The sequence below is a fragment of the Myotis brandtii genome, unplaced genomic scaffold (genome assembly GCF_000412655.1).
Source record: "Myotis brandtii unplaced genomic scaffold, ASM41265v1 scaffold44, whole genome shotgun sequence".
NCBI lineage: Eukaryota > Metazoa > Chordata > Mammalia > Chiroptera > Vespertilionidae > Myotis > Myotis brandtii.
In genome coordinates this window covers 3,747,204-3,770,358 of record NW_005366833.1, presented here as the reverse complement: position 1 = coordinate 3,770,358, position 23,155 = coordinate 3,747,204, and the positions used below count along the sequence as shown (strand labels likewise).

The window sequence follows — 23,155 nt, the reverse complement described above, 5'->3', positions numbered from 1 at the left end:
CCTTCCATTTGTTTCCTCCCATGGAAAACAGACTCTCACCACAGCCTCTGGATATGACAACCTTTCGGGTTAATATTAGTAAGTTTCTGAGCTCCTCTGGACTTCCAGCTTGCCAAGACCTAGCGCACATTTGCGAGAGGTGGTGTTGAATGCTTTTCCTTCATAAATTAACTTTTAAATGACTTTATGTGTTTCATCAGAGTAGCTATGAGAGGAGACTTATCTCGGGGTGTTGCTTTCCTTTGGCTTCCAGAAAAGAAATGGAGAGTTCTAGTCATTTTCATCAAGCTCTGTTTTAACCGATCATTTGGAAAACGATTGTATTAGATCTTATTAGTAAGACTCCCAGGCAGGGACTAATAGTAAAAAGCTAACATGAACCTTGGCTTTTTTTAGGGGATAATTTCTATATCTCATAAAATCCCAGGCAGTTACATTTCCTTGTTTTGCTGGGAGACTGGTATACAGGTTAAATTTATAACCTTGATTCTTGTTTTATCCCCCTATCAGTTCGAGATTAATTACGGGACGGTGGAACGGTGAGCTGTTGAACTTTATCTTCTTTGAACCTACCATTGTTCTCAAGAAGGTCTCCTAAAGGTCAGTAACTTAAGTTTCCCCTTCCCCCCTAAAGCATATATTTATAAGGCAAAAACCTTAAGTAGAAAAAGGGAGGTGTTTTTTACAGTTTATTAGAGTTGTTATGCAGATGGCCAGCCTGAGAATTCACTGGCAGTAAGACCTACATGTCCATCTACCTTCATTAGGCTGCTGTAGGTATTAATTACTCTGTTGAGCATGAAAACATTTTAAAAAGTAAAGTGTTGGTTTCATTTCTCAGCTTAGATGCTCAGTGGCTTAACACAACATTTTAATTTCTTGTTCATATTACATGATAGCTATGGCCCTGCTCCAAGAGTCTTCTTTACTCTAGCTCAGCGGTTCTCAACCTGTGGGTCGAGACCCCTTTGCGGGTCAAACGACCCTTTCACAGGGGTCGCCTATGACCATCGGAAAACACATATATAATTACATATTGTTTTTGCGATTAATCACTATGCTTTAATTATGTTCAATTTGTAACAATGAAATTGGGGGTCACCACAACATGAGGAACTGTATTAAAGGGTCGTGGCATTAGGAAGGTTGCAAACCACTGCTCTAGCTAGATCCAGGCTGAATGGGCCACCCCCATCTGGGACATAATCTGCTGGGAGTAGGAAAGGGTAAGAAAGGAAAGGACCTGTGGCTGAAGCAAGTCATTTGGCTAAGCCCGCCCAGCAGTGAAGTAGGGAAGTAGAATAATTCCTCCATCTGAGGACACCGTCACATGACAGTGGGAGGTATAATCCTCTCATGGGGAGGGCAGCAAATAATTGAAACAACATAATCTACCACAATGGCACCCTATATTTAATTCAGAGGTTTAATGGCCTGTATGCTGATGCAGAAACAGTTTTTAGAATTGATTAAATCTGTATTTCAGGGTTTATTTTGAAAAGGTTATGCTTCAGAAATCTGCCTAGATAATGGAAAATAGGGTCTAATTTTTGTACACAGGACTGATTAATCTTTTATGAGCTGGAAAGCTGTGCCCGCAATTTGGTAACTTTCCACTCATTGTTTCTCAAAGCTCTAGATCTGAATTTAAACAAGAAATGACTCTTATTACTTTCTTGACTTTTAGTTCTTGATTTTTCATGTACTGCTGCTATCTCATTGGTCATTGTTTTTTTGTTTAACTGCTTGAATTAGTAGGGTCTTGGCCACCAACTAAATGCAGATGTTTCTATCAAGAGAAGGGTAGAGAAATGGAGGTCTTTGGTGAAATTAAAATTTATTAGGGCCCAGTAAATATGCCTTGGTATTTATTCTTCCAAAAATGAAATTGCTGAGCTATTGCTAGTATTTGTAATGGGAAATGTCTATCTTACCATTTAAAAAGTACAAAATCAGCCTTAGCTGGGTTAGCTCATTGGCTAGAGCAGGGGTGGGCAAACTTTTTGACTCGAGGGCCACAATGGGTTCTTAAACTGGACCGGAGGGCCGGAACAAAAGCATGGATGGAGTGTTTGTGTGAACTAATATAAATTCAAAGTAAACATTACATAAAAGGGTACGGTCTTTTTTATTTTTTTATTTTTTTTTTTAGTTTTAATCATTTCAAACGGGCCGGATCCGGCCCGCGGGCCATAGTTTGCCCATGGCTGGGCTAGAGCATTGGGTCGTGGACTGAAGGTTTCCGGCTTTGATTCTAGTCAAGGACATGTACCTAAGTTGCAGCTCAATCCCTGGCCCTGGTCCGGGCATGTGCGGGAGGCAACCAATTGATGTGTCTCTCAAAATGCTGTTTCTTTCTCTCTGTCTCTTCCTCTCCCTTCCTCTCTCTAAAAGTCAATGGAAAAATATCCTCAGATAAGGATTAACAATAACAAGTACAAAATCAGAATCTTTTTAAAAAATATATTTTTATTGATTTCAGAGAAGAAGGGAAAGGGTGAGAGAGATAGAAACATCAATGATGAGAGAGAATCATTGATCGGCTGCCTCCTACATGCCCCACACTGGGCATCAACCCCACAACCTGGGCATGTGCCCTGACTGGGAATCGAATTGTGACCTCCTGGCTCATAGGTCAATGCTCAACCACTGAGCCACACCAGCAGGGCAGGTTCTGCAGTTTTTATGTGAATGTTAAAATTTCCGCTTGGCTGCCTTTTACAGTAGGTGGACCAACCCTCCATTGGTGATGTTGAATGCTACACTCTGGGCTCTTTCTGCACACTTGACCTGCCCCAGTTATGAATGAAAACTTGATTTGGAGAAATAGTGTTCATTCATGAAATTCTAAAGGATTTTACACACTTGTTCCATCGAAATACTGGGTACTTGGGAAGCCATACTTCCTTTTCCCTCTAATTTCTTCTGTGGAGTAGAATGTGTGATATCCTCAGCTTACATGACTGAGGATAGGAAACAGTGTAAGAAGCAGCCACAGGAAACTCTCCCACTTCACCATCCCTTTTGTGTCTCTCGGCAGCCCTTTTTAGAAGAATCCTTAGAAAAGTTGCTATAGGGTGGAGTAATGCTGGGACATTTCTTGGGAAAACATTTAATTGATTGAACAATGTGAGTCCTGTAAGAAATTGTGATTTCAGTATTTGGCCAAATTTATATCCCACTGGTAAACAGCCATGTTGGACTTTACGGTATCTTTTTTGCTGACTAATTTAGGCCTCATTTACTATTCCATTGTATTTTCCCTTGTTCTGAATTTGATGTTTTCTTTCCTGTTTTTAAAATTAAGGTAAATATAGTTCAATCTAGTTTTAAGACGTGCCTGAAGCCCTTTTTGGAACAAGGCTGGATATAAGTATATATATCATGCTTACTTGGTGTATTTGAAAATTTTAAGAGGGCTGTGCTTATATGAAGTACAGAGAGAGAGAGAGAGAGAGAGAGAGAGAGAGAGAGAATGAGAATACCAGATAACACTCCTTTATGTGCTCCCCTTATCTCCTTTATTGTGTGCTCAGGGGGATGCTGGGGTCTCTGTCCCTTGTATGCAGACTCAGGGCCCTTTTGCTAATGAGGGAGGAGCTCCTGGTGTGCCAGGGCCTCTGCACTCCAGGCCTAGGACCCAGGGGGGGTTGAACTGGCAGAAGGCAATGCTATAATGGGCACTTCTGCAGGGGCAGGTCAGGAAGGGACTGCATACTAACTGTTGGATTTGGAGTTGGTATTTCCCAGGGAGCTACTTTGGCATCTACCCCAGCTGACTCTCCAAACTCTACTCTGCTTCTTGGGCTGCAGTGTGTTGCCGGCCTGCCGCTCTCCCGACCTCCAGCCTCCGGCCCGTGCTGGCCTTTCTTTTTCTACCACTCCTTGGTGCTGACCACTGTGGTAATCTAGGCAGAACGGACCAAAAGCTAAACACCTGGACTGCTTGCTGTGCAGTAGCTTCCCATAGAAGCATCTTCTCTGAACTTGGTTCGACTTGATGTTGTTCCTGTTGCTGTTATTGAAGGATAACATAAAGTGTAATCATGTTAACTTTTCCTACACCTGCTGGTTCGCCGCCTGGCTCACTGGCCACTCCTCACTTTCCTTTGCTGGTTCTTCATTTCCCTGATTTTTGGAAGACCCTAGGGCACTCAGTCCTTGATTTTTTTTGGTTCTTTTCTGTAGACACTCCCTTGGTGACCTCATCCAGTCTCATGGCGTTAGTTACTATCGATTCTGGTTATTCTCACATTTATTTCTCCAGCCTGACTTCTTTCCCCAACTCCACTCTTATATGTCCAACTTCCTGCTCGTATCTTCATCTGGATGTCTGGCAGCGCCTCAAACTCAGCATGGCCAAAACAATTCCAGGTTTCCCCAGTCTCATTCTTCCCGCAGTCTTCCCTGTCTTGATGGATGATGGAATCCAAAAACGGTACGCTCATCCTCACTCTTCTTTCTCTCACACTCCACCTCCAGTCTTAGCAAATCCTGTTGACTCTGCCTTAGAAATATATCCAGAACCTGCCTCCTTCTCCCTTTTCCCACTGCCACCATCCTCTTTCACTCACCTGCATTACTGCAATAGCCTCATCATTGCTTTCCCTGCTTCTGCCCTCAACAATGATCTATTCTCAACAATGATCCTTTGAAAACAGAAGTCAGATGGTGGCACTTCTCAAACCCTCTGCTGGTTTCCCGTTTCCATCAGAGGAAAAGTTTTTACAGTGAACTCCCTGGCTTTCCTGAGCTGCTCCCTGGTTTCCTCTCTTAACTTCCTATCCTGGCCCTGTCCTCTCCCCTCTCCCTCTTGTGTTTGGCCTCCTTGCTCTTCCTCAAACATACCTGAATGCTTCCCTTTAGGGCCTTTGCCTGAAGCAATCTCACCTCCATATTTACTTTTAGTCCTTACCGGGGTGTCAATTGTCTCAATACCTTAAAATTCAGAATTACAATCTGCCTTCCTACCCCTGATCTCCCTTATCCAGCCCTTCCTCTTCGTTTGTCCCATAGCATAACAATATAGTGTGTAATTTACTATTGTGTGTATTGTCCATCTACTGCAGTACCTGTGGGCTTCCCCAGGGCAGAGATCTTTGTCTGATTTATTGGCTGATGGTTCCCAAATTCCTAGGACAGGGCCTGGAAAGATAGTCGCCACTGACTTAATAGATATTGGGTGTTGAGTGAAGGAAGGATTCACAAGGCCTTCAGAACCCCTCATGTGAGGAAGTGTATGTTTCAGTTCACCGTTAGGAAAACATTTGTTTCCCTGATGAGCAGGGACTTTTTGTTATTATTTTCCCCAGTTATGAAAGTTGTTGAAGTCGTATTTCCTTTTCTGCTTTGGCTGTTAGGATGCAAAAAAAAACTATTTTATGCTCAGTTGTGATTGTGACTCTGCTTCAGTATGTCGGTAAACATACAACCCTCCCCTCCTTTCCCCTTTCCCCAGCCTTCACTGGGTGGAAACTGTTCTGGAGTTTTTATTTTTGACAACAGCAGTCTTTTATTGTTAGACCCTGTAAGTAACCTTTGGAAGTGGTTTATAAAAGAGATTTGTTTGTCTTAGCTTATAGCTGGTTTTCTTTTGAACTTCAGCAAGGTCAGAACCATTGTTTCTGGCAGTATGCAACTTACTAGTTTGATCAGTGTTCTGAAACAGTAATTTTGGGTATTCTGTTTCTCTGTGGGCTTTTATTTGATTGAATTACACTTAGACACGTATTAATATACTTGTAAACTGTTACTGTCAATCCCAAACTCTTGCTTCTTAAACCCAAGGACCCTCATTTCTGACAGAATAGCCATTGAAAGAATTTCTTGCCACTGTTCAATAAAAGGAATTGTTGGCTAAACCCCAAAAGGATCAAATTAATGGCAGGGTGTTCAGTCTGAACAAATGGATATCCTAGTGCGTGCTTTTCGGACGGGGGCAATTTTAGAGGGTTTTCAAAGCCATAGGCTTAACCGTCTTCCTGGAACTTCAATTCTGCTTGAAATTTTTGGAGAACTCTCTAGAATTTGAACAGTCTTAGCAAGTGCTGTCACATAGATTGTAAAAATGTGTAGAATTTCCTCTTTCTGAGTTGGCCAACTTTGAGTTACTGACTCTAATAAGTGTTGGACTTTTATGTCAGCAGCCTGTGGCGATATTAGTGTCGGGATCTAGGTGAGGAAGCGACTCGGGGTTATGCCTGTTGCCCTTCTCCCCTGGCTGTGGCTCAGCCGTTAGGACTGGGATTGGGGATTTCACAGTGACCCCTTAGGAACCGCACAACCAGTTTACTAACAAACTGAGTTTGTCACCTGAAGGAGCAGTCGGTGTCTGTTTGATCAGTTCCTGAAGGCATCCCTTTTGGACTGTCCTCAACCCTGAGGTGCTCTTCATTTCTCTTTCCTGGATCCCATGGGATCCTCTTTCCTTGTGGCCTCTCTTGGTCTCTTACCTTGGTAGGTAGAGGGCATTGCCAGCAGCTTCGGAGAGAGGTTTAGAGGGATACACATTTTTTGAGATTTGGCATGTCTAGATTATTATTTTTTTATAGATATTTATTGATTTTAGAGAGAGGAAAGGAGATGGATAGAAAGATAGAAACATGGATTGGAACACACACACACACACACACACACTGGGGATCGAGCCTGCAATGCCCTGACCGGGAATGGAAGCATGACCTCCCGACCCAACCACTAAACCACACTGGCCAGGCTATTTTTATAGTTTTAAACATAGCAGCATAGTATTTCTTTTTAAAGGCTCCATATTTTGTTAAACCGGCTTCTTATTGATTCTGCTATTGGCAGCAGTGCTGCAAGGGATAACTTTGTACATACATTCTTTTGTTCATATGTGATAACATCGTAAATATGGAATTACCTGGTGCAAGGCTCTGTACATTTGTACTTGTAAGGTTTCACCCCAAATGTCTTCCATAGAAGCTGTGCTAATAAGTATGGGCTCACCAGCAAGGTACAAAAGTACCTGTTACTCTCCTTTTTTGCCAACATGGGATGTTAGGCAACTTCTTAATCTTTGCCAGTCGGATATGTGAAAAATGGTATCTCCTATGGTGTTAATTTGCATTTCTCGTAGGAAGGTGAGCATCTTTTCATGAATCTGTTTAGACCCTTTCTGTGAACTGTTCTGTACTTTGCTATTGGGCTGTTAGCGATCAAGTTCTGTCACTTTATGTATAAGGAAATGTGCCATTACTTATGATAAGAATGGGAGTTGTTTACAGTTTATTGTTCATATTTTGACTTGGATTATGTTGCATTTCTCCATGTAGACAAATTTATCAGCTGTTTATTTTAAGGCCTTTAAATTTAATGCCATAAAGGCCTTCCCCATTCTAAAATTATTTTTTTAATTGTCCAGAGTTTCTTCTAACACTTCTTTGGTTTCAGTTTTTATATTTAAACTAGTGGCCCTGTGCATGAATTCGTGCACATTGAAAGGAAATTAATTAGAAGAAATATTTTAATATCACTATTTGCCCTTTCTCTATAATAGAAGTGTCAACCAAATTCACGATTGACAATGACAGATCAAAACACACGTGTGCGATTGGTGCCAGCGAGAGCTTTATATGTAGTGCACATGCGTGAGTCACCTTAGCCTTTTATATACGTAGAATAAACTTGCTTAATTAAGACCTGCTTTCTGATTTAGCTAAACTTTTTCCAGCCCAGTGAAGCACCCCAACTTCTCTTTCAGGTAATTGTCAGCAACACAGCAGTAAATATCAACACAAAGCAGATTATTATTGTAGATCATGCAGGGAGAACAAAGGGTAAAATATTTAACTGCAGCAGGGTTTGACTATATTCTGTGCAGTGAGAAAACCTGAAGTCATTTTCAAGGTCCACCATTTCTTACTTCTTTTCAGTCGGGTTAAGTTTCTAAGCTTTCTAAATCTCTGTTATCTGGCTAATGAAAAGAAAATAGGATTCCACCGAGTCTCCTGTCTACCTACTCCAGGACTTCTGTGAGAATCAAATGAGATGAGGCATGTGAAAACGCTTCACAGACATTTGGTTAAAGTGTAAAATGTTTGCACCTGGCTATAAAGCAAGTCGTGTTCCTGGGCTGAAGAAACTGCAAGGAGGCTAGTCGCTAGGGAGAGGAAGCTGGGTGTTGCTATGTGATGTCATTACCCAGATGGACACAGAGATCATTTCTGGGCTGGGCTGGGCTGTGGGCCACATTTTGCACCATGGGGTCTTGGCAGCGTCAGCTGCAATTTGGTGGGCTGTTGCTCTGGGGTGGTGGTGGGGCCTGTGTCCCACTTGGGGGAAGCTGAGTATTGCTTTGTGGGTGCCAGGTCTGTGGTGCCGTTTCTCTGAAATGGCCAGTGCGCGTCATGGCAGCTCCTGTGTTGAGCATCTTCCCCCTGGTGGTCAGTGTGCGTCATAGCAACCAGTTGGACGGTTGGACACTTAGCATATATATATAATTAATCCATCTCAAATTAATTTAAGTAAGTAGGGATCTCAATTTACTTTTTTAAAAGATGGCCACAGGTTCTCTCAACCACTTATTTGATCATCCATTTATCACTTTATCATGTACCAAATCCCACAGACTTTGTTTCCATCTCCTGACTCTTCTGTTCTCTGGACATGCCCATATGTTCATGTTTTAATTGTACTACTCTTCTCATTGTTAAGGATTTTCTAACATATTTTTGTGTTCGTGAGGATCAGGTTTTTTATTTTATTGTTGGGGTTGATATTAACCAAAAAACTTTTGCAGTGACATTTGAAAATGAACTATTCAAAATGTAAAGAAAACCAATCAGAATTTTATGTAATTTAAAAGAAGTATACTGAGCTAGGTTGGTAAAAGTCAGAGTTTTCTAACTCAAGGTTTACTATTTATTTATTTTTCCAATGATGGGAATCAGGATGCCAGAACAGGGGTAAGAAGGACTTAATTATTCACTTTGGGGATCAAGATTGGCTTCCAGGTCAGAACATGTAACCTTGAGGGATGAAAAAAAAAAAGGATTAAATAGGTCAATAATTGCAAAGCAGAACTCTTTTAAGTTTGAGAGTTGGATGAAGAGACTTGATTGTAGGGACTCGGTCATTTGAGATGCAGCTCTTGGTTCACTCAGGTGATGAAAGTAGAGCACCCATCAGTAGTCGGTGGGAGTGCAGCAGCAGCGCTGATTTCTTTCAGTGAAAAGCTTTTATTTGTGATGAAAAAGGAGACTGCAGCGAACCACGGACCATTTCCTTCTGAACCTTGACAGCCTTTTGGCATCTCTCCTCAGTTATCCCGTGGAAATAGCCCAGAAAGTGTGCGTGTGTCTGTGTGAGCCAGGCTGTTGTCATATTAGATTGTGACACCAGGAGAGGGAAGAGCACCTGTCTAAATGCCCACCTGAGCTGTGGTGCCCACAATGCATGCGTACGAGAGGCATTTTGGAAACTGTTTTTATCCTGAAGGTAGTGAATTTAAACCATTACCTCCCAAAGGCCAGACCTGCGGTTTCCATTACATTGGGGGTTAAGGCTTTCACATGAATTTTGGGAGGGGGACAGACACAGACATTCAGTCCGTAATCAGATTGTAAAAATAGCGAGTGGGCTGCTCTGAGCCCCTGTGGCCAGTTCTCTCAGCGGCCTCTAAGCAGAGGACTTAGGCACCACTTAGGCAGACAGTGTGTACAGATCAAAAAGTAACTTGAGAGAGAGCACTATCCTTTTTTAGGAGCTCTGAGCCTAAAACTTGTGTTTAAAGTCTTCCCAGTAGTGCCTAGAATGGGTCCAAGATCTTTCAGGGATTTATTGGTCTCATTTCCCTTCAGAAGTGAGAGGTTTCAGGAAAGAAGCGAAGCATCCACTTGAATGTTACCACGATTTTGTTGTTGTTGCCATTTTAACTGTACAATTCAGTGGCATTAAGTACATTTACATTGTTGTACAACCGCCACTACCATCCATCTCCAGTTTTTTCGTCATCCCAGACAGAAACTCAGCACCCATGCCAACCGATCCCCATTTCCCCTCCCCCCTAGCTCCTGGCAACCACCATTCTGCTTGTCTAATTGATACTCAGAAGCTAAGCCTTGCTCATTTGAGACTCTTCCCTAGCTCCTTGGCCTGGGCATCCAGCTTGCTGGTTAAGCTGGGACTAAAATGCAGCCTTAATCGCTGATGTTGGAGTATCTTGGAAGAGGGTAAAAAACGGCTTGAGTTCACAATGAAGAAATGCACTTCAGGTTTCTGGAGGAGATCAGAGATTTCCTTACCAGCAGTGGCATCTCAGTCAACCGTGTTTCTCTTATCTCTTGGCCAGAAAACAAAAGCTGGGGTTGTGGTATAATAAGCCTGTGTACACAGCTGCAGGAGGGAGCAGGGAGGTGGCTGTGTTTGGAGGCCCGGGGGCCTGAGGAAGATAATGGGGCATCTGGCCCCATGCAGTCATTGGTCACAGCAGCTTTGGAATTGGATTTTGTCCTGCAGTGATGGCGACTCTTTGAAGAGAAAGGCACTTTTGAATATTCGCATTGCTTTGAAACCAGTGCCAGGAAGATACTGGTTCTTACTGCTGGTCTGAGGCAAAGCTGGGTGTGTGAGGCTTTCATATGCAGGAACAAAGGTTGTTGGAAAAAGGAGGTAATCATTAATTTTGTGAGTGAAATTTGTTGAATTCCCAGGGCAGTTTGGAGGAGTTTTAGCCGTTTTTAAAATCCTTTGGTAATCATGGTACACCCCAAAAGTGAATCCCAGGTTAAGAGCCTGAATTTGGGTTCTGAGTTTAGGTGGGCTGATGTGTGACGTTCTAAGCCTCACAAAATCACCTTAGGAATGATTGAGATAGACCAAGCGGTGAAGAATTAAACCGTTCTCCGCTAGTGTGTCTATAGGACATATATGTCTGCTGCCAACACAGTCAGTATTTTCAGCTCTTACGCAGAATTTGTTTCCTCATCTGAAGAATGAACACGGAGGCAGTTTGTTACTGGGTTCTTTGTAAGGAACAGATCGAATAATGCATAACGCATTGAAAGTGGCCGGCACAGTCTGAGTACTTAATACAGGAAACCTCTTATGCCCCTAGAGGAGGCATATAAAATGGAAAGTTTTATACATACCATAAATATTTTTATCCTTCAAAACACTATTACAATCTTCCAGTCCTGAATTACTTGACTGACTTGAATACCTCGTCGTTTCTATTGGCTCACAGTCAGATGTCTGGACCATCCTGCCTGGAGGACCATCCTGCCCAGGGAGCAGTCCGGGATAACAGAGGCCGGCTAGCCGCTTCCAGCCAGCCCACCAAACGCGGGGGCATTTCTAGTTCCTGACAGAGTGAGGGAGGCCGATGCCAACGTCATGTGACGGTTCCTACCCCGATGTTGTTTTCCTCTGCAGAAAGTGGGCTGGCATTTGTTTTCAGTAGCTGAGTTCATTATCCAACTGTCTCCAAGCCATACCTCCCCTTTCCCATGTTTATGAAAAACAAAACAAAATGACTAGGCACTCGCATCATCCTTTTAGAAGGATCTGGAGATTCATTAGCTGACACTCCCTGAGTCTACAGATTTGGGTGGAGATAAGGAGAATAAAAGCCACCCTGTAGCTTCTACCACTGTGCTCTTTTATTCACAGGGGTTAGCAGCGGTTTGCAGCAGGGTGGCAGGGGGAAGGGGTGGGCGAAGATACGACCCGGTTCTGTGGTCTCATGCACCCAAATAGTGCCTCCGCTCTGATAACTGCCTGTCTGGGTTTACTTGGAAAGGGCGTTGAGTAATTAATAGTGGGAGTGTGAAGAATGAGCCTTGAGACCCACCCAACGTGTGGAAATTCAGAAAATGTCATGCAGAAATGTACGTTTTCCCAGCCTGTGAGTCCAAACAATGGGATTGTGGGAAGAACTTTTGAGACTTGTTCTCTTTTTTTTGAAAGCATGATTGTCTTCAGTGGGTACATGTGCTTTGCTCATAAAAATTTGTGCTTTAACCACATTGCTGGCGGGGTTGAGCTGTGGATTTTACTACCAACAGAAAGTAATGTAAGCGGTGATGTCTAACAAGCACGAAGATATTTTTTTTGGGGGGGTGGAGGGAACAAAGGGGGAAAATCCCATCTTTTATGCAGAAAATGCTGACTGTGTTGGCAGCAGACACATCTGTTTTTTGAACATACTAGCAGAGAATGATTTAATTCTTCACCACTTGGTTTTATCTTAATCATTCCTAAGGTGATTTCCCCCCCCTTAGTTATGCAATAGCCTGCTGGCTGACATTTAACCATTGACTGTTAATCCTGGGGAATGAACTACTATGATTTATGATCAGGGGTACAGATGTAAAGAGACAGAAAAGATATTCAAATGCTTTTAGTGCCTTTTTCCCATCCCCATGATGTCTTCTCCCAGAAACCTTAGGAAAGCACCAAAACTAAAAAAAATTTTACAATAAGGAAAAAAAAAACCCTCTCCTTCTTCTGAAGTAGAAAATTCTATGAGTTTCTGTAAACTTTGGCTTTGCCTTGCTCATGTAGGAACAACTGTGGTCCTTTCATTTTCGATGTGTATTCTAATTCCCTGGACGGAGATGGGTGGAGGCGGGGAGAGGGAAGGCCTCTGAGGTGGGACGCCAGGCCGGAGAATTGATGTCTTTCTTTGAGGATGCCCCCGTCCCCCTCCTGCTGGCTTCTGGACCGTGGGACCCAGCGCATCACTTCCTGTCCAAGTTGGCACTGACAGTGGCACAGTATCTCTGCCCAGTGTTCTCAAATGCAGTTGGCAAGTTTCCAGCAATGGAGTCATCCAGAGAAACAACTCACCCCCTTTTTTTCTTTCTCTGAAGTCTGGGGCAGCCTCCCCAGGCCTCAGTCCATCTGTCCCTTGCATTTTGGGATATCCCCACTGAGCCCCAAACCTTGCCATAGATTATATAGCAGTGGCTTTCTGAACACCCCCCCAGGCTCGCCTGTTTCCTTCTCAAAATGCTTTCCTGTGGGAGAACGGAAAGATATTGTCCTCCCAGTCACTGTCCCCTCTGCACTAGGTCAGAAAGATAGCTCACACTCCTGAGTGCCTGTGTCTCCTACGCGCTCTAGGGCTTTCCCTGTGGGACCTCATTAATCCCTATAACAATCCTGGGATGTGGGTGCTAGGATCATTCCCAAGTGTGGTTCAGAGATTGTCTGCCCGGCTCACGTGGTGAGGAAGTGGCATTCCAGAGAGAGCAGTTGACTCACTGAACAGTGAGGTGGGCTGTGCAGTAACGCTGGGTGGCAGGGTTGTCCCATTGGGTGGCAGGGCTGGTCCCCCACTTTGGGGCGTCACGTTCGTGGTGTGACATCCTCTGCTCTTAGCAATGTACTGTAGGCCTCTCCAAGATAGTACGTGCTTTGCTTACCATGCTCTTCACTTCCTTTTGAGCCCTCCCTGGCAGTCCTCAATATCCATGTGTCTATTAACAGTTCTGTTCAGGCAATTTAGACTTTTCTGTCATTCTCCTCAAGTCTTCCAGGCTCGACCCACTGCCCAGTCCAGAGCCCCTTCCACAGTTCGTGGTATTTGTTACAGCGGCACCCCACTGCCAGGTCCCAAAATCTGTATGCTTTTTATCCCATCATTAACAAAGCCGACAGGTTCAGTGCCCGAAATAACACAAGTGTATTGTCTCACAGTTCTGTACGTCAGAAGGTCAACGCAGGGCTCGCTGGAATCAAATCCAGGGATGGGCAGGGCTGGTTCCCGGAGTCCATGGCTCCTGATTCCCCTCCTCCAACCCCACAGCCAACGATAAGTGGAGTCCCTTTCATGCTCCAATTTTCTCCTGCTCCTTCTTCTGTCGTCTCTATCCTTTCTCTGACCACAGCCAGAGGCTGTGTGCTTTCAAGCACTCATCTCGTTACCTGGTACCCATGCGGATAACCCAGGCAAATCTGCTCATCTTAAAGGTCCTTAACCTCACATCTTCAGAGTCCTTTCTGCCATGTAATGTAAATTACATAGGTTTGGAAACTAGGACTTGGGCCTCTTGGTGTGTGCATGTCTGTCTGCCTGGTCTGTCTGTCTCTCTGTTCTGCCTGCCTGCCTGTGTCATTCTGCCTACCACCCAAGGTAGGGTATACATACACAGCAAAATTCATCTCTGGTCTTTGTTTGCAGCCGGCATTCCTATATGCCAAGCATGTGGTTTACTAATACAACAAGCATTTTCTTCAGGGCTCATCTGCTCCACCTGGCTGGCGGCACACTCCTTGCGGGACAGGTGAGAGGGCAGGTGAGAGATGAGCGGGAGCTGTGGAAAGGCCGAAAGCTCCCTCCCGTCTTTCAGCGAAAACAGGCATGGAAGCAAGGGGCCCGACCACGTGGGTTGAGACTCTCCTCCTTAATGTGACATTAAGAAAGAAAACGGAAACAACAGCAAAAACCTTTCCTAACGAAATGCGTACGAGTGCTGGGAGGTAAAACTGACCTTCTTCCTCACAGGCTCTTTCTCCTTCGGGCACAAAGCCATGCTACATTATAGTTAGAACGATTTTCGTGGGAACACTGGGCCCCTTGGTGGCATTTGGCATGTTACTGAGTAGGGTCCCTTTGGGAGGACAGGAGCCGTCTCCTTCCCCACCTGGAATTCGATGCTGGTTCCCCTCTGACAGCGGGTTAGCCTGGAGGGCCCTTACAAGTTAAATCTTGTCTCGGGAAATAATTTGCTGGAAGATCAAAGCGTGGATGGGGTAAATTAATTTTTCAACAGACCACAGGTCTGGGAGAATGTAAACATTGTCTCTGAAGTGCTGCTGATGTCCTTAGTGAACGAGTAATTTTGGGGGCTCTTTTTTCCTAAGATTATAATTCTGCGTTTGATTGACTTATGTCTTAATATGTTGGAAAAGAACTCTGAAACCTTGTGCCTAAGATAAGGCCCTAAAATAACCAGTTATTTCAGCACCTAACTCATTTAGAGCAATGGGTCTCCAGGGGCTTTGTGGGGGAGGGGGTGACTTGGCCCCCTGGGGCCCTTTGGCAGTGTCCGAGACATTTTTGGTTGTCACGATTTGGGGGAGGGGTGCCCCTGGCAGCTAGTGGTTTGAGGCCAGGGATGCTGCTAAACATCCCCACCGCAAAGTTATCCAGCCCCAAATGTCAACAGTGCCGAGGACGAGAAACCAGAGGGACCGCCTTCTATTTTTCACTTACTTGGGTGTGTCTTTCACACTGCACATAGATTTAATTTCTCTGAGGGTCCATTTCTTTTCTCACTCATCACAGCACCTTGCCCTTCTTTGGCTCAAACATTTATTGATTGGGTTGACTTTTTTCCCCCCTCCCACCTTTGTTAAGGTATCCATCCTTCTTTTCTCCCCTCAGAGCACAGTTCTTGGGGCAGTGTTGACAAGCTGACTTTGGCAGAGTCAGCACAGTATGGAGAGTTTGCCTGCACTCAGTCTCTACTTTCTGTAAAATGGAGGTAATAAAACAGCTAATTGAGGGTGATTGTGTTACCGGAAAAACTGGGTTATCCTCTTCCCCACTGGGTGCTGGGGATGGAGTCCTTATGATATATTGAGAAAAAGAATTTTCTGAGGCCTGCACTGGAGATGGAGTGGTTTTTATTTGCGTGGAATTGCATCCCTGAGTTTCTAAAGTCCCATTTCCCGTAGTCCAGTCACAGAGGAAGTGTAGCTGGGGTTTCAGTAGAGCTAGAAGCAAAGCCAGTGTCCAGAGTTTTCTTTCCATGTTGGACCTGGGTCCAATTCAGCGTCAGGCTAGCAGCAGTCCATTAGTCCACGGTGTGTGGGGTCCGCATGGGCCATCTGGCTGAATACACGGGGGCGCATCCCAAGTCAGTAGAGCTAGAAGCAAAGCCAGAGTCCAGAGTTTTCTTTCCATGTTGGACCTGGGTCCAGTTCAGCGTCAGGCTAGCAGCAGTCCGTGATTCCATGGTGTGTGGGGTCCGCATGGGCATGGGCCATCTGGCTGAATACAGGGGAGTGTATCCCAAGCAGTGGGAGCCCCAAGAGCTTAAGAGGAACCAGGAGCACACAAGCAGCAAGAACGTGAGCTTCTTTGTTCAGGGAATTGACTATCCCAAATTTCCTCGCATTTGCAGTGGCCACGCCCATTCTGGCCAAGGACCTTTATTCCCAGGTGTGACCGACAGTCCCCCCAGCTTTACTGGGTATGCACCTTCCTTCCCTTTGCTCCTTTCCTGTTATTAATAACTAGGTAATTACAATGGTATCATACGTGTTCAAGAGAGATGGTATTGCAGAGTGTTTGGCATGTAGTAAGTGCTCAGTAAATGCCTTACTTGCCCAGGCAACTGATTAGGAGACCATAGCAAAGTCCAAGGGGACTAAAGCCCCCCCCCTTTTTTGGTAAAAAGTTGCATATAAAGGAGAGGCAGAAATCTCCAGCATTCAGGGATTGTTCTCACCTCTCCAGGAAGGAGAAAGAAAGAACTTATCAGCTTTTCAGTAAAGGTTACTGAAAGTAGAGATCAACAAAACATCTGAAGTACATGAGAGGCATGACTTGCCTCAGGCTAGAGCTATTTTAAAACTAAATTGACAGCTACTAGTTCAAGTTGGAACAATCCAGGCGTAATTATAGATAACCTGCAAAAGTTCCTTCAAACAGGAGGGTTTCCCAGTCGGGGACTCTTTGGCAAAGGCTTTCTGGCCAGTTACTTGTTTGAGAGCCAGCTTAGAACAGAGACAGGAGGCAGTTGGGCAGAGAATTCTGTCTCTGTTCAGAGCCGAGCGTCAGTTGTCCCATTTGTAAAACGGACATCGTAATACTCCCCTCAGAGGATGGCTATGAAAATAAAGATGAAGGCATTTTTGTGAGGCATCTGGCATAGTAAGTATACTTCATACACATACCTGTAAAGATTACTGTTTGAAATTTTCCCAGTTTTTTTAAAATTTAAATTCTTTATTGTTTAAAGTATTCATATGTCTCCTTTTCCCCCCATTAACCTCTCCCTGGCCGTTCCCACCCCCCAGCACTTGCCCTCACCCCCCTACTGTCTGTGTCCATGGGTTATGCTTATATGCATGCATACAAGTCCTGTGGTTGATCTCTTACCCCCCGCCCCATTGTCTGTACTTCGTGCTGATAATGTCTCAACTTTACGTCTCCTAACTACGTGTTTTCTCAAGCTGCCTCTACTGATTTGCATTTGTAGACAGACATGCTGCTTAGTAAGTATAACCTTACATGTTTCCTCACCTTTATATTTTTCTTGAAAACTAGGTCCATGTCATGAATATGTTTTGATATCCCTCTAATACTTGACACAGAGGGGCATTTTATTGCCTTGGTACTTATATTTGCTGTTGATGATGAGCCATAACAAATTTGAGATAAGAAATTAATTAGAGGATCTGGCTAACACTGTACAGAGGATTAAGTAAGGTTGACGCTGATGGGTGGAGAGGAGGGCAGATCAGCAGAGCAAGTGCTCTGAAGGAGGACAGGCTGTTATGGGTACATAATCCTGGGAACATGAGTGGAAGGTGGGAGTCGGAGGAGCTTAAGCTGAAACCTGTTGGGTGAGGTGGAGTTAGCCAGGTGAAGGGGCAAATTTGGGGAAGAGGCTGGGGGGGCCGAGCATCCTGTGTTTAGAACCAAAGAGAGTTTATTAGTATGTGACTTCAAATTGGAGGGTGGAGTTAGGTGTGTGTGTGTGTGTGTGTGGTAGGGGGGTGTGAGACCATAAAGGGCCTGGTGAACTATGTTAATGCATTTTATTGATTGATTGATTTTTTTTTTTAAGAGAGGGGGGAATGGGAAAAGAGGAGTGTGAGAAACATTGATTTGTTGTTCCACTAATTTATGCCTTCATTGGTTGCTTCTCATATGTGCCCTAACCGGGGATTGAACCTGCAACCTGGTTGTGTTGTGACGATGCTTTAATCAACTGGGCTACCTGGGCAGGCCCATGTTAATAAATTTTAAACTTTATCTTAAAGGTGGTGGGAAATCATTGGAGTGTTTTAAGCTGGTGAGTGATATAATCAGAAGTGCAGGTAGGAAGGTTCCCTGGGCTTGGGGGTGTGAGGACGGCCTGAGGACTGAGGTGTCTGCAAGGAAACCCAGGTGAGGGGCATCGGAGCCTGGGCCAGAGCAGGGGCACGGTGCTGGGGAAAGGTGGAGTTTCGGATAGAGTCTCTGAGCTGACTGAATGGGGAGAGGGAAGCGTCAAGTGCAGTGCCCAGGTTTTGGGAGGCCCAGCTGCTGCTCAGTGAGAGGAAGCCTGGGAGGTTTGTGGGGGAGGACGCGGAGCTCAGATTGGGACAGATTGAGTTCTAGGGCCTGCAGGGTGTCAGAAGGGAAATGTGCATTTAAAGTTGAGAAAGAGAAAGGGCACAGCGAGCTGGGTTCTGGGAGTCTCCCACACCTTGATGATCATTGCAGCTGTGAGGTAATACGACCACTATGATAAGATGTGTGTGTGTGTGTGTGTGTGTGTGTGTGTGTGTGTCGGGGGGGGGGGAGGGGGTAGGATATAGAGTGGGAAGGAGGGCTTAGGGCCCAGCCCTGCAGAGCAGTCCGCTGAGGAGGGTCGGCCAGGGAGGTTGGAGGAAACCTGCAAGCCCGCGTTTCAAAGAGGGGACAGCTACCAGTGTCCAGAGCTGTGGAGCCGTGGGAATTGAGACAGAGCTGTGGGTTTGGCAGCAAGAACAGTTCCAGGGGTTTGATGGCTAATGGACCCAGAGCAGAGGGGAGGGGTAGTGGGGCGTGAGGAAGGTGCTTCTGCCGGCCTGTGTGGCCCTTTGAGGGCATTAGAAAAAGCTGTGCCCCCTCTGGGTGGGCACAGTCCTGGGGTGCATGAGCTGGTGGGTGGACCATGGATAAGCCTTCAGCTCCCACCTGCCACCTTAGCTGGTGCCCTTGCTTAGTGTGCAAACTGCACCCCCATGCATGGTGCCTTCGGGTAGGTCAGCGGTTCTCAAGCTGAGATAGCTTTGCCCCCTTCCCTCTCCTCCCCCAACCTTTCAGGGGACATTTGGTTATGTCTGGAGACATTTTGGAGGTTACAGCTGAACCAGGGTGGTGGGTGTTACAATCATCTAGTGGGCAGAGGCTACGGATGCTGTTGAATATCGCACAACACAGAGGTCAGCCCACATCAAAGACCTATTCCGCCCCAAGTGTCACTTGTGCAAAGGTTCAGAAGCCTTGGTGTACTAGTGGTCGGCAAACTCATTAGTCAACAGAGCCAAATATCAAAAGTACGACGATTGAAATTTCTTTTGAGAGCCAAATTTTTTAAACTTAAACTATATAGGTAGGTACATTGTTATTTTAACTAGGGCATGTATGTGCCCTGACCAGGAATTGAAACCAACAACCTTTTTGTGCATGGGACAACGCCCAGCCAAACCACACCAGCCAAGACTTGACTCTTTTGATAACACTTAGCTTAAAACACAAACACATTGTACTGCTATACAAAAAATATTTTCTTTATATCCTTATTCTTTTTTTTAAAATATATTTTATTGATTTTTTACAGAGAGGAAGGGGGAGAGATAGAGAGTTAGAAACATCGATGAGAGAGAAACATCGATCAGCTGCCTCCTGCACATCTCCTACTGGGGATGTGCCCACAACCCAGGTACATGCCCTTGACTGGAATCGAACCTGGGACCTTTCAGTCCACAGGCTGACGCTCTATCCATTGAGCCAAACCGGTTTTCGGCTGTAGGCGAACCTTTCGAGATCTTGTTCTGTGAAGAGGAGGGGACGGAGAGTGGTAGCTAAAGGTGGACCTGGGGACAGTGACACTCAGCTGCAGTCTCATTGGGGCCAGTTTTCATCTTGCCGCCTCACCTCTCTCCCACATAATTCGTACTCATCAGGTTGTAGTTCTTCCACTGTTTATTCTTCGGTAGCCATTTTCACTAGCTACCCCCCACTCCTGCCCCCCAGTAAATACTGTAAGGCACGGGAACCCTGTATCCTAATTTCTGTTTCTGGGCTCTTTGTAGGACATCTGCATTTTAATACCATTGGTCAGGAAATTCTTTTGGCAACCAAGGGAGGGACATAGCTTTGGCTCATCTAAAGTAGAGTCCATGATTCAGTGTCAGGTTGATAAGGTTTTAATGCCTGGCCAGTCACCTCCTTGACTGTCTGGCTTGGGAAAAAAAGACAGGAAGTAGTCCTTGTCTTTGGAAGTGAGCCTTGCTTCTGGCGTTGGGAAGAAAAAAGTACACATGGTTCTCACCAGATAGGGTTGCAGCAGCTCTCCCAGCATTTTGGGAACAAATCAAGTGATTATCTCAACAATGTCAAAACTGTGTTCCCAGATTAGTTGTTGTTTGAACATTTGGGGCTGGCTGATGAGGAGGAGGCTTAATTAGCAGGTCCTCCTTGTGGTGTCCTTTTTCAGCCTTCTCAGATTGCAGCATCAAAGTCCCCCAGACATGCTGGCTGCTCACTTGGTAATCTGTTTTACACGGTACAAAAGGTTGTTGGCTAAATTTTGTGATCCCTCTAACGTGAGGCAGACAGTGTCCTGGGTCCAATGAACAAGAAAATTTACTGTAACGTGTGATCAATGGGGAAGCACTTGAATTCACAGAACAGCTTTGGACAGTCCTGGATAAGTTTGAAGGGCAAAGTTGCCTTTTCTGTTTTCAGAAATATCTTACCCTGCAACAGTGGGTAAATCTAAACCCTTTGGACAAATGAAAACAAACTTAATATTAAGTTTTGGCAAAGAGTGTGTTCAAGATAAGGAGAAGGTATGGGTTAAGAACAGGAAGTGTCCTAATTTTAAAATGATGGCTCTATCCGGTTAGTTGGTTGAGCATTGTCTTGTGCACCGAAAGGTTGCAGGTTCGATTCCCAGTTAGGGCACATTCTTAGGTTGCAGGTTTGATCTCTGGTCAGAAAGGCAACAATCAATGTTTCTTTCTCACATCAATGTTTCTCTCTCTCTCTCAAATCACTAAGCATGTCCTCGGGTGAGAATTAAAAAAAAATTATTTTTAAAAGAAAAGCATGGTAGCAGAGATGAATTAAAATGAATTACTGGCCACATTGAATATGAGATATGCCTTGGTTGTGGGCATGTTCTTTCTGAATAACTTACTGTATATGGTGATGTATTTTAAACTCTTTTCTATGAAATTGTCTCAACTAGTTTAAAAGATAGGGCTGATGACAAGAATAATCCTCCTGTATGGAACCATTATACCAGTGGTATAGGTGTGCTTGTTGTGTATCTGTATACATACAGCCTAACTACTCAGTCTACAACCCCCTAACATAGTAAAACTCACTCCAGCTTTTAAATTTTTGTAGTAGACCAGCCCATTTTATGAAAGGAGAAATGATGCTGGGCAGGAAGCAGGAAGTTTGGGGCTGAAGAATTTTGATGTAAAATCTTATTTCCAGTTATGGAAGTCTTTGGTCATACAGTTAAGAAGGAGCTTGAGATCATCTCACATTTTCCCTAATCAGGACTGTGGGAAATATTGGTAAACGTTTATCCTGTTTTTAAACTGCTCCATACTATCCTATATAATAAAAGAGTAATAGGCAAATTGACCCTAACAGCAGAACGACTGGGAATGACTGGTCACTATGACACACACTGACCACCAGGGGGCAGACGCTTAATGCAGGAGCTGCCCCCTGGTGGTCAGTGCGCTCCCACAGGGGGAGCTCTGCTCAGCCACAAGTCAGGCTGACGGCTGCCAGCACAGCGGTGGTGGCGGGAGCCTCTCCCACCTCCTCAGCAGCGCTAAGTATGTCCGACTACAGCTTAGACCTGCTCCCCACGGGCAAGTGGACACCCCCCGAGGGCTGCCAGGCTGCCAGAGGGATGTCTGACTGCCAGCTTAGGCCCGATTCCCCGGGGAGCGGGCCTAAGACAGCAGGTGGATATCCCCCGAGGGGTCCCAGACTGCTAGAGGTCATAGGCCGGGCTGAGGGACCCCCCCCGAGTGCACAGATTTTTGTGCACTGGGCCTCTAGTGAAATTCATAATCTTCCTTTATAACTACAATAGCATATGGTTATCTATGGTTAAAGAAACTATTTCTCATTTGTCTTTTATGTTTTTTTTTAATGGGTAAGTAATTAAGGGAAACTAATTAAGATCTTTCTTATACCTTCATATTATCAGTGGTTGTCCTAAACCATATTGTAAGCCCCCAGTGGAAAGGATTACTAAAGGTTTTTCTCACGTTAGGTAGCCAGAAGAAGATATGTGGGAAAGAATCCAAACTTTGTTCTTAGAGTCATTTTAGTTATTAACTGAGGAGGGCTTTCTAAAGGTTTGTCAGTGATATATGAGGGATTCCTGATTTTGTGATTGCTGCAGGTGAACTTGGTACTTCCTATGCTGTTAAACCTTCAGCAGCACATACAGATGCTCCTGTTTGCTCCATAGACTATTATAATAGTAAATAGCAGAGCTATTTGGCAAGAATCTTTAAAAAAAAGAATGCAAACAAATTTACATTTATTTGAACAGATATTCACAGTGTCGGTGAAAAAAAATCCAATGTGTATAGTATGAGGAAATTTTTGTAAATCAACATCTCCCTAACTAACTCACCATGTATTTATTTGTGTGACTATGTTTGCATAGAAAAAAATATATAAAACTAGAGGCCCAGTGCACGGATCCGTGCACCGGTGGGGTCCCTTGGCCTGACCTGCGAGAATCAGTGGACTTCTGTGCCGCTGCAGCCCGGCTTTACCCGCCAGCTTGTCGGGCTCCAGCCCGCTGTCCACATCAATCCTGCACAGCACGAAGTAGTGCGTGAAGCAGCTGGCAGCTGGGGAGGAGCTTGAGCCTGGGTTGGGTGCTGTGCCTGCCTGGTGCGTAGTGGGAGTGTCTACGGGAGAGGCTTGTGCCACTGCTGCTGCTCTCGCCAGCTGTCAACCTGGCGTCTGGCGCCCATCTGTCAGCTGAGTGGCGCCCCCACTGTGGGGGCGCACTGACCACCAGGGGACAGCTCCTGCATTAAGTGTCTTCCCCCTGGTGGTCAGTGCACGTAATAGCAACCAGCTGCTCATCTGGTCACTTAGGCTTTTATATATATAGATGTTATTCTAAAATGTTAACAGTGGTCAAGTTTCTTTTGGAATTATAGTAATTTAATTTAAAATTTTCTGATCAGGATTTTAAAACATTTTGTAATG

The 23,155-nt window shown here is 44.8% G+C and overlaps 1 protein-coding gene across 1 annotated transcript in view; it reads left to right on the top strand.

Annotated features, from left to right (window-relative positions):
- The first annotated feature begins 510 nt into the window (after window positions 1–510).
- The window catches only part of KANK1 (KN motif and ankyrin repeat domains 1), a 183,969-nt gene continuing 161,324 nt past the window's right edge, over window positions 511–23,155 (top strand). The window contains exon 1 of the mRNA XM_005874462.2: window positions 511–600. The gene's annotated coding sequence lies outside the window, so the exon portion shown is untranslated. The remainder of the gene's footprint in view (window positions 601–23,155) is intronic.